At 41.0% G+C, this 12,219-nt stretch overlaps 1 protein-coding gene across 5 annotated transcripts in view; it reads right to left on the minus strand.

Annotated features, from left to right (window-relative positions):
- ADD3 (adducin 3) overlaps window positions 1-12,219 on the minus strand; it is a 134,321-nt gene that overhangs the window by 68,771 nt on the left and 53,331 nt on the right. For all 5 annotated transcript variants that reach the window (XM_064144422.1, XM_064144420.1, XM_064144424.1 and 2 more), the window contains exon 2: window positions 7,503-7,554. The gene's annotated coding sequence lies outside the window, so the exon portion shown is untranslated. The remainder of the gene's footprint in view (window positions 1-7,502; window positions 7,555-12,219) is intronic.

Below are 12,219 nucleotides of genomic sequence, written 5' to 3' on the forward strand. Positions count from 1 at the left end.
ACTGTGTTCAGTTCTCCAGCTGAGGTTTTCCCAGAGGAGTTTCTGTTCAACCACACAAACATACTTACCTAGCTCCAAATAAGAACCAGCTTTGCTATCCCAGACTTGATACTCTGCCACACTCAGTATGAAGCCACTACCTCCTACAAGCTTGTGACTGGTAACAACAGGATTCCTCCTTTGAAACCACTCATGCAATGTCCTCCTTCTGTACCTTTATGGCAACAAGTTACTGCTCCAAACATCAAGGTTATTTGTTCAATGTATACTAACCAGGATCAAAACTCCTGTAACAAATTATGAAGGATGTGATACAAATAGTTACGTTTTTAAGGGAACATGTATGCAAAGACTGCAAAGAATCAATCAGGCTGGAAAAGACCTTTGAGTTGAAGCCCAACCTATCACTCAACACCATCTAAATAACTAAACAATGACACGAGTGCCACATCCAGTCTCTATTCAGACGCTTCCAGGGACAGTGACTCCACCACCTCCCCAGGCAGGCCATTCCAACACCAATCACTTTTTCTGTGAAAAATTTCTTCCTAACATGCAGTCTAAACCTCTCCCAGTGCAGCTTGAGACTCTGTCCCCTCCTTCTGCCATTGGTTGCCCAAGTGACAGAAGGAGGGGCCAGTCTCAAGGGGTTTGCTTTGTTATTACACTGTAATTTTGGGGGGCTTGACTGCTTTAGTTAACAGAATTAACTCAAGCTCAAATTACAGCCCATGTCAATTATAAATGGTCTACTGCCATTTTTACAATTAAAGATGGTTAGCTGAGAGTAAATATACTTGATTCCACTGTCATCATATACTGACTGGTATAGCTCCACTGCTGCTAACCCAGAGACATGGATAAACTGAACTTTAAAGAAGCAGTTACAGTTGACTTCAATTACCTGTATATACAAGCTTCAAACCAAAGCATTTAGCATGAAACCCTATTGATCTATACATGATGTTGTAGATTCTGGGAAACTACTGTTGACCATTACTGTGTCAACTGTTGACCACTGAAAACAGTTCCTGAATGCAGAGCATAAAGAAATCAGACTTGCAGTTGTGCTGTGCTAGTGATTTTAGCCCCATCTTCCTTCAAACAAAGCTCTCCTCAGCCTGCAGATGACAACACAAATCACAGTTCCTAGCACTCCACATTGATAACCAGCAGAGATCAGAGTGTTGGAGTCTCAGTTAACAGCATAAGCCCTTTAGGAGGCACAGAATTAAGACAGCATAGCTGCAAATGACTGATACAGTTTTAACCTGACTTGTCAAGGTACACAACTAAGCCAAGGCTTAAAACTAGTTCCACATTTAACAGTCTGCTTTCTGTTATGAACTACTGGTCATTAGCAGATAGAAACTACTCATGTTACTACAACAGACCTGTTACAAAGTAAATCCTGCTTCAGCAGAGGGGAAACACAAAAGACTAGGTGTTTAATAAACTGACTTTCCAAATACCAACATTTGCTAAGGTGATGGTTATCACTGAATACAGTTCAAGGAGTGAAGGAGAAAACAAAAATCAAGTGAAGTGGGCTGTCACTAAAGCTATTTAATCAGTATTGAGCGTGGGAGTTTTAAGGCTTAGAACATCTTTGGAAGAAGTTCATTTTTTAAACACATATTCCTCACTCCCTCCACTCATCTTACAAACAAAGTCAACCCAGACTAGGTTGGATAAAAATCCAATCTCCATTGTAAAGCTTATTGCTGTGACTGTCATCAAGCACAGACTTACTCCTGAGCTAAGAAGCAATTAAAATAATGAAGTATGTGGTAAAGATGAGGTGACATAATTAAACCCATTTTGTTAATAGCTATAAAGCTAGCAAAATAGAAGGATCTTGCCTTTTGGAAACAATATTGAAATGAAGCTAGATCTCTTGTTGCTGTAAACTTACTGGAGACATGACAGCCTGTAATTCCTCATCAGTATTTGCAGCTTTAATTCCAGCACCACATAGGAAGGTTTGAAGATCTAGCCCCCATGTCACAAGCTACTACATGATTATATGAACTTTTTTTGGCAGAGCTCTTCTTTATTGTTTAGTAATTAACAGGATTTGATTACACAATCTGTGCTATTAGCCTCTAACAGTGTCAGCTGAAAAAGGACAGGTTGTGTTTAGTGAACTCCAGAGCTCCAATGCACCTCTCCCATGCTCAACAGCACCCACTCCTACAATATTGTCTGGTGATGCCCAGCAGGCTCTTCTGACCCCTTTTGTAATCAAAGGCTATGTGAATGTTGTTCTCTTCTTCCCCTCTGCCTTGCATGAAGTTACTTTATCACACAGACCGGGGAATTTGACAGGTAGTGAGATATAGAAACTTATCTGCTGCCAGCAAACTGTTTCCTTGACAGAGGCATTGGAAAGGGAAAATGGCATAAGAGCAATCCAACACTCTTCAACACCTTCCAAGCACTTGTGTGAATTAAAAAATAAGGGGGAGGCACCAACAATTCAGGATTTTAACACACTTAAAAATAAAGCCTTCAAAATATACACTGGCTGGGACAACCTGAATGTGCTTTCCTACATCCACAACAGAAATAATGCCTGCAGAAATTCTGCACAAACCCAAAGATTAGCATCATGCCTGAGGCTGCATGAATTGGGATAGACCTTCCTTACTATTAAGGATCATAGAAGCAACACTAATTCTGGAAGTGTCCTAATGTTTCCCTGTTTTATTTTATAAGCTTCCTCATTCTAAGCTACTAAACTCTCCTCCTCCAGCTTTCCATCACTGCAAGAGAAGCATCACAAGAGCACAAACCCAATCTGATCATGCCAGACAACTGTGGAGTTTGAGACAAGACCATTATCACTTGATGCTGAGGATACAAGGAGCCAAGTTCTCTTTAGTAAAAGCATTCTGCACTAAAAAGTATGGTGCTTTTGCAGTGAGCATGCAATTCTTTCATGTGTGTAATAAAGCAAAATGAGCTACAGACAAAGCAAGAGCTTTTCCAGGAGGAAGCAAAACCTAGAAACATTGGACAGGATCTCCTTCTATCCGTTAAATATATTCTCTTCAATTACTTTAGCTTCCACAATATATATCCCACATTGTATTTCATTTTTTAATGAGCACATGTCCAGTACTTTGATACACCTGATCATAATGAACAGCTCAGTTTAAGTGTGAGCACTACTGCTAGTAGGAAAAGCTGGAGGGGTGTAGGAGATACAGATCTGTTGTATCCGAGTACAAGACAGAGTTGAGGCCAGCCAAGCAAACAGGAATAGAATTCCAGAAAGACTTTCCCCACGGACGTAAAGAAACTAACAAATAAAGGACTCCAGAAAAAAATGAACTGTCTTCACAATGAATGTAGTCATCATTTTTTCTTAATCAGATTGAAAAAAAGAGTGCAGACACTGCACGAATATTACTCTCACCAAATATTTGTAGGTGAAGGTGGCAAAGTAAAAGCCTCAAGACTTTTCTGTATTGAAACTTCTCACACTAGGAAAAAAAAACCACCAAGCTTCAAAGTGATTTGCTGAGAAGAACGAGGCATCAGATCATGAACAGATTATGAAGTGTGCCTGAGCCCAACTTGGTGTTCAATTTTGTTTGCTATCAGACTACAAGATCAGCTTCTTTTTATATTTACTGGAAATGGACCTTTCAGTCAGATATACACCTTTCACATGTACTTTACTTCTTCATTCATGCTAACAGGATTATGTAGAGTCACTGACACCAGAAGAGCCCCACTGGGGTGACTTAAATGGTCCCAGTTAAAGAGCTGACCACACCAAGAAAGTTCACCCTGATCGTGAGACTCAGCTGGGACAAAGTGACACTTATCAGAAGAATCCCAGGCCTTTAGGATGCTAGAGTAGGACTCTGACAGGGCTGCAAACCGAGAAGAGAGAGAAACTTGTCTTTCCACCTTTGCATGAAATGCTACACATCCAGGAGTAAACAACTAGGTTTCCTTCACTCAAGTCTATGAAGGGGTAAGAGGTTGAGCCACTGTTCATCCCAATTCCTCCTTGCTGGACTGGAAGCATGAGTGAGGGCTGGAAGAAAGGTGGAGACAGATGTGTTGAAAGTGCATTGGTGTTAGGGGGGGAAAGCACTCAAGAGCATGCTTAAAATAGTCCCACAAACATCATCTAGTCTTTCTCTAGGCTTAGAAAGTCCAGGGGCTCAAAAGCATTAAAACTGCACCAGCCTGGTTAAAAACATGACCTTCACCAGTGCTCCTACAGTGATCCTGCTAAACAGACATGCCCCCATGCTCCCTCTGTGTGTGCAGAAAGAGAGGAATGGGACACTAAGAAGTGACACTAAGCAGGGTAGAGAAAAATTTTGGTCTACTCCACATTGGTAATATGTGAAAATACTTTAGTAACTGTCCTCCCCTGCTCTATCAGGACCTCTTCTTCAGTACTAGTGGAAAGGGGATTCTAGAGGTCTGATTTCTAGTAACATGAATCCTATTAACTGGGGTACAGAAACATGCTTTGTATCAGAGAAAAGCATTGAAAAGCATTTTTTGAAAGTAAAATCAGTTTTACAAGCTTGTTGAATCTTGATGTACAGTTTGGTTAGATGGTTCCAGAAAGTGGCCCCAACAAGTCCCTTGAATATTTTAACAGTTCAAGGTCTAAGCCTTCCTCACACAAACCACATGGGATAAGAGGAGCTGAAAGGAGTGGATCTCAATCTACAGCTAAAAGCCTACACTGAATTTTGCTTAACCAGGTTAAATGCTTGGGAGCAATGCAGCCAGCCTTTCTGTTCCAGGGAGAACTTGGGGGTTTATTTCAAGACAAACTCAGGTGATAAATCTGTATAGAGATTTAGATTAATCTTCCACTGCACTGTATTTGTATATCATTTGTTTTCAGACTGAAAGCAGAAAATAAGAAGGCAGTCATCTCACTGACTTCTCCCATCATTGTGATGCAATGCAACTGATCAGAGTTGCCAAATAAGCTCCTAACCCCACAGGTTACATTCTTCATCCACACCTCTGCCTTCTAAAGTGAGCTCTACTCACATTAAAAGGACCAGAGGGTGCCCCCAGGTATACCCTCTCTCTTTGAAGATGAAGCCCCAGCTACATTATATGGAAAGGACCTCTTGGCTCATAGATTTGCCAAACTAAGTAGCAGGTTCAAACGTTTATTGAAGACTCTGGGTTTCAGTTCCAGGTTCCTCTTACTCAGTCTCAGGTTTTAAAAATAATATTTTTTCTTTCTTCCTGGGCACTCCTGAAAGAAGTGCTCTAAACAGTGATGGTACAAAGACATGAAAGAAGAAAGTTACAGTTTAAACAGCATGACACACGTTATGAATAACAAAACTCTTCCCACATGGAAAAGTTTTCAATGCTTGACATTTCTTCTCAATACAAACTAATCAGAAAGACAGAAGTGAATTCTGACTGCTTCAGACAGAAGATAATCAAAGCTCCTGGGACACATTACACAAAAGAGCAACTGCAAAGAAGGAAGAGCATTTTCTTCTGAAACTTAACTATTAGCTGTTTTCTGAAATGGCTGAGAAAGTCTGCAGCTTGGAGCCAGCCACATGTTACTTATCAATGTTTCAGTGTAGGGTAAGGAAGGCCACGTCTGGCTCCTTTTGCAATAGGGAAAAAGGTCTTTTGAAGTCCTCTGAGGGACCAATGGGGGAGAAAGTGTTGGGAAAAGAACCTTGACAGGTTTTGCACAATAAGAGGTAAAAAAAATGTCTGGAGTAAAATCTCTTGTCTGAATTGAGCAAAGAGATAGAAACCTCCTTCACCACTGGAGACACCAGATAAAGTTTGAGACTATCTTCTATCTTTTTTTCCAGCCACACATTTATCTTATGAGGAGCTTGAAAGAGAGGCCAGTCCAGCATGGGAGGGAACACAAACATGCTACAGCTCCATACACAGGAGTCTTCCAGGAAAACAGTTTGCAAACACCCCAAACATGACAGGCCTCAACTTAAAATGTGGAAGTGACAACCTCAGTTATCCTAAAGCAAAAGTCAGGGGACCAAGAAGTTACTCTGTTTCTTGACATGAAAAGCATTGATACAGATGTCACTGCCAGCATCACTTTTGCTATGGAACAGCATTTCTCTCCATTTTCAATTCTGTGCAAGTAACTACCCTGAGAAGTTCCTCATTGCCTGATATGTAACACATCAGCAGATTAAGAACTACACACATCTCATTTTCACCAGCACATAAGTCACTCTGCCATTTCTTCTGAATTCCCATACTCTTGAAGACAAAAAATAAAACACCCATTCTTTTTTCCCCTCAAAATTAAATGCTTGCTATAAGCAGCCTCCAAAAGCTGCTATTGAGAGATTGGTAGAAGCTCTACTCGTCAGTGTGGCAAACTGCTTTTGTACGTGTGGCATAAGCAGCCCACACTGCTAAAATCCCACAAACCTATCATTAACTCAACAGGGCAGAAAGCTCCAGAACTCCGTACACCATCACACGTAAATTTCATGCACTCACAGTAAACAGCAGCAGCTCAGTGCAATTTGAAGCGCACAGGATGCAGTAAGCACCTGTCATTGTCTTTGCATTTTGATGAAGTGACAATGTTTTGCCTGCTTCCTTGATTCTGCCTCACAGCACTGCATTTGCAGGGATTATTTTAATAGAGCCTTTTTAGTTATGTAACAAGCACAAAACCCTAAGTGTAACACTGTCTTGTTTTAATCAATGGCTGGGGAGCTATGGAAAATACTGGTAAAAAAGACAAACAACCCAACAACCTACAAGCTTTGGCTCAGGATTTTAGAGTCTATTGTCTGAAGAAATCACACTATAAGAATGTTTGCCATCTATTATTGTGGCCTCTAAAAATGGAGGCCACAATACAATATATGCTTGCTGCACCACAAGATGATAAATAGCCAGAATAAAATAGCTAGAAGTGCTGAAAAAAGGTATGAAAACCCCCAGTTCTTCACTCATGAAACACAAATTACTGCTCAGGTCTAGCTGTCTTTGTATTCCTCTGCACTTGTAGTAACTGTACACATAATTGTTAGATAATGTGCCGAAGTCTTCTAATTAATGTGATGAATGTGGAAGATGCAAGAACCACATGCACTTGCTGTTGATGATGCTTACTGTCAGCTGATCAGTGCACCCATTTGTACAACTAAGTAATGTCCACCTCACCACAGCTGGAAGTTGTAGGATACCTTGACACCCTTACATGCAGAAGTTACATTATATATCTCTAGAGAGCAAATACTACACAGTATTGTTCAATTTCGTGCCCACACAGCAAAACTGAAGTACAATTTCATCCCACAACAGCAGTATTTTGCACAACAAATGAGACTGAAGTTATTGTGGGTTGGGGATTTTTTTGTTGCCTGTGCTTTACTCAAACTGCTCTAAAGCAGCCACTTACTGACTCAGTTCCCCTCCTCCCCCTTAAAATCATTACACAAAATAAACAATAGCAGTCAAGAATTCAGACAGTAAAGTGTTTTAGGTACCTTGATATTTTTTTTCCTCCACAGCTCTCCTTGCTCCCGTAATGTCTTTGACCTATAAAACAAAATATATTGCTGAGTCCTTTTCAGTATTACTGGAATCCATTGCACACTTAGAAAGTATTAAACACAACAGTCTTCTGTACTCTCCTTTGGAATATTTTCTTAATTTTACTTTGTTATTATATAATGCATTCTTTGGATAAAAAAAAAAATCTCAGGAAGTAAGCCTCACTCAAGAGCACCTAGAAGGGAATCTCATTATTTTGCCTAATGCACACCAGATTACAAATCAGAAGGTAATATCCAACCCACCTGCCTCATTTTTACAACACAGCATAAACAGCCACAATTCCTCTTCAAGGCCAAAAGTTGAACTCTGGAGCAGCCACTATGCTGCTGAGTGGGCTGTCTCCTTTCGGGTGGAGAGCCAGGGAAAAGAACACAATATTGCTCTTTGAAGGTTGACAACTGCTGGTGTGCAGAGTTCATAAGGAAACAAGTACCCTGTCCTGACCCTTTCCCACCACTGAGCAGCTGTGTTTTCCTCTCGCCTTTAACTTCTAACACAAAAGCAGAATGAGTAAATAAAATAGCAATTGTTTACTTCCATCACCTTTTGTCTCCTCAGCCTTCGAGCACAAGTTATCTTCAACCAAACCTGACAGTTCTGTTTCCATCATCTTCCCTTTCCCCTCAACCACTCCCCTGAGGAAACAGTTATTTCCTGGGACATGGGGACCAAGGGCCAGACTTGTTGACTTCACACACACGAAACATGCTGCAGATAAAAGATCTATACATTGCCAATTCAACATTGTATGAGTTGTGTAAACATGGAACCCAGCTTATCAGGCACAGGCAGCACTTCTCACCAATCTGTTAACTTATTTTACTCACTAGGTTATAGCAGCCTCTTCCCATAGAATCAACCAGGTTGGAAGAGACCTCCAAAATCATCCAGTCCAACCTATCCCCCAATCCTGTCCAGTCATCTAGACCATGGCACTAAGTGCCTCATCCAGTCTTTTCTTGAACACCTCCATCATCACTATTTTCTCATGGCTTCAATACAGTACCCTTGAGCATTACTGTTTAGGTCTTCCTAGAATATTGTACTACAAACCCTTGCCAACTCCCAAGATTTCAGCAGGCTGCCTACCTCATTCCCCAGCACTGCTGGATCACTCAGAACTCTTTGAATTTCAGCAGTAAAGAACTGACTTCCAACAAAACAAAGGCATGCACAAAAAGGCAACTGAAACAGCACAAAATGCTGTCAGACATCACTATCACAAGATAAACTGTAGAACCCCAAAACTTCTAATGCAACCATGGTTAAAACAAGGTGTTACTGCAGGTGTGCTCAAATTGCCTGTTTCCCCTGAATTGCTTTGTTACAGAAAGTCAGCTCTTGGCTGCCTTGAGAAATAAATGTTGCCATAAATACAGCATTATTATATAATACATACTCAGCATTACTACAGGTAAACAGACACAAAACTATTTCATCTACTTTTACACCTGATAGGAATACAGATTTTGTGGGACAGAATTTGTTCTAGCCAGGTCCTCTGCACTGGGCATGCATATATTTGTTTTGCTCTCTTGCCAACTGCTCCCTGGCACACAGAGCAGTGGCAATGACAGGGGAAGAGGAGGAAGTATATTGGCATCAAAATGCCATGTTAGAGCAGAAGCCCTCCACAGCATCAAGAATTTAAACACTTTAAGGTGAGTGTTTATTCTTGGCATGAGCAGTTTATTTTTCATCTACTTCAGAGTGCTAGAGATAAGGGAATGCTATTTCTATGCAAGTTCTCGTTACGTTATTTTAAGCACAGCCATGACCTGCAAGAAGAGAACCATCTTGCAGGCTAGCAGCTACTGTTTTTAGAGAGCCATTCAGTAGAGCTCTCCCAGACTGAAAACTATGAATTCTCTCCTATTCTGTCACCTTCAAGACTAATAGCATTGGTTAGCAGAACATAGAGATACTCATTTATGATTATGTTTAGCATTGCTTTAGCCCCGCTAAAGCTACATGGTGCTGCTCACTCCCACAAAGGCCAGTGCAGCCCCAGCTAAGAGATGGACAACTTACTTCACAGTATCACAGTATTATCAGGGTTGGAAGAGACCTCACAGATCATCAAGTCCAACCCTTTACCACAGAGCTCAAGGCTAGACCATGGCACCAAGTGCCACGTCCAATCTTGCCTTGAACAGCTCCAGGGACGGCGACTCCACCACCTCCCTGGGCAGCCCATACTTGTCTGTGTCCCCACCTCTGGACACTGGACAAGCTGGATATCCTACAGAAAGGTGACAGCAAGGGAAACAGCTGAAATCATGAACTCTGCCTCAAACATGACATGCTTCTGAGCAGATTTTTCTGGCTATTTTCTTCTTCACAACCCTTCTCCCTAGTATCACTCAGTGTGCTTCCACAGGTTCTTCCTCCCTTCCCTATTCAAAATGCTCATCATTAAAAAAAAAACAAACAACAAACAAAGCAGCCTTGATAGCTGTAAAGCTACTATGCCATAATGTATTTCACCTTAACCTGTCAGGATCTTTTCATCCCACTTTACTCATCCTGTGAATATGGGCAAGAAACTTCAACACAGGCATTGGCCAGCAGCCATTCTCGCTGTGCTTAACATTCTTTAGGTGGTCTTCACAGCTCCCAGTCCTCTATCACCAAAGTAAAATTATATTGTTTGTATCCTATGTTACTAGATACATCAAGACTGGGAAAAAAGGAAATCTAAGAAGGAATAAATGTCACAGTGAAGAACCAACTCAAAAGCAGCTCTCAGATCGGGGGCAGGGGAGGGGGAAAATGAGACATTCTTGGATGAATAAAATAAGAGTGATGGATTTTAACCCAAGATATGACAGCAGACAAATATCAATGTGAGCAGCTCCAGAAAGTTGGAATACATCTGAATTAATGCAAAGGTCAGAAATCAGACACTACACAAATCCTAATAAGATACTGAAAATGAAATTACAAATTAAATGTTAAATAAAGGCTGAAGGACAAAAGGATTTGTGTGTTAGAGATATTTTTCTCTTTGAGAATTAAATGGGTTGAGAGCCAGCTGTCCCCCACTCAGAGAAGCAACATTTTAAAGCTGGATCCAGAAACTGAGTAACCACAGTGATGGATGGCCACAGAACTGGTGGGATATCCCAAAGAAACATCTCCTGGAACGAAAATATAACCTTCAACTACTCATAATATATGATGGTCAACCATTAGGGAAATACACTTCTGGTTTGAATCCAAATCTTGAGTATATAAAAGCAAAGCCCTAGTAAATATTTAAGAGATGTTTGAGTCCCGAACTGAAGAGCTGGCAACTAATAACCCTTTTTTTTTTTAAACAAGCAGAACCATCAAAAGATTGAGCAATTCTAAGAGCCCTTAAGGAAACAATTGGGAATTTTTCATAACATGGTATTTCCTTATACCACTGACCACAGGAATGCAAACAGTTCCACCAAAAAGATTTCTTCATTGGAAACAACTGACAGTATAACCATGTTTCCATCTTTTCCACTCTTGGAGCTCAGCATACAAAAAGAGATGATATAATAAAACACAGAAGTTTTAAACCAGAGCCACAAGATATCTTTACTAAACCTCAACGTCTGAAAGGCTTTACACAAGTATGTTTTTTGAGGGTCAGAGAAAGACAATTTAATTATTAAGCACCTTTTCTAATTTACTTTTATACTGTAATTTCAATTTATTTGTTGCATTTTCCCAAAATACTGTCAGCATCTCTATCACCCCAAACCAGACCCCTAACCCAACTGTAACTCAGTATAGCAGTAAGAAGATTCAGTGCTGTAGCATTCCCTGATGGTACGGGAAGCTGTTGCTTTACCTGACATGTAGGTGAGGTACAAAGGACACATGACCAGTAGTTCAATATCCCTTTGGGCTGCTTTTGGCTGGAATAGACTTAGTTTTCCTCACAGTTGCCAATATGGGACTGCGTTTTGGATATCTGTGCTGTTTCCAGCACAAGATTCAGAGATGTTTCAGCTATAGCTGAGCATTGCTGACAAAGACAAGGCCTTTTCTGCCTCTCATGCCATGCCACCAGCAAGTACTCTGAGGGTGCACAAGAAGTTGAGAGAGGGCACAGCTGAGAGAGCTGATCACAGCTCAAAGGGATATTCCATACCATATGACATCTTCCCCTGGCTTTAGGTGCTGAGCACGAAGAAGGAAGAAGTGAACACTCAGAGGGATGGAGTTTGTCTTCCCAACTGTGGCATTTGCTAGAGCCCTGCTCTCCTGAAGATGGCTGAATGCCTGCCTATCAATAGGAAGCAGTGATTAATTCCTCATTTTTCCTTGCTTGTACATGTGGCTTTTGCTGTTAAACTGTCTTCATCTCAGTGCACAAGTTCTCATCCTCTCTGTCCCATCCCACTACCAAGCAAGTGAAGAAGCAGCTGCACAAGGCTTAGTTGCCAGTTGGGGTTAAACCATGATACACCTATGTTAGTCTAATGAAGAGATTCTCACCGATTCTCTGTTTGGGATTATTTGAGCACTGCCAATTGATACTATAAATGCCCCCAAACTGAACTGGAAATGGTGGCATATGGGTGTGAGCAATGGCACTCTAAGTACTTACAGTCTACCAGCCTTCAGACCCTGCATGAGACCAGGCATCAGAGGTACCCCAAGGGAAAA

Source organism: Pogoniulus pusillus, chromosome 6, assembly GCF_015220805.1.
Source record: "Pogoniulus pusillus isolate bPogPus1 chromosome 6, bPogPus1.pri, whole genome shotgun sequence".
In the NCBI taxonomy this organism is placed as follows: Eukaryota; Metazoa; Chordata; class Aves; order Piciformes; family Lybiidae; genus Pogoniulus; species Pogoniulus pusillus.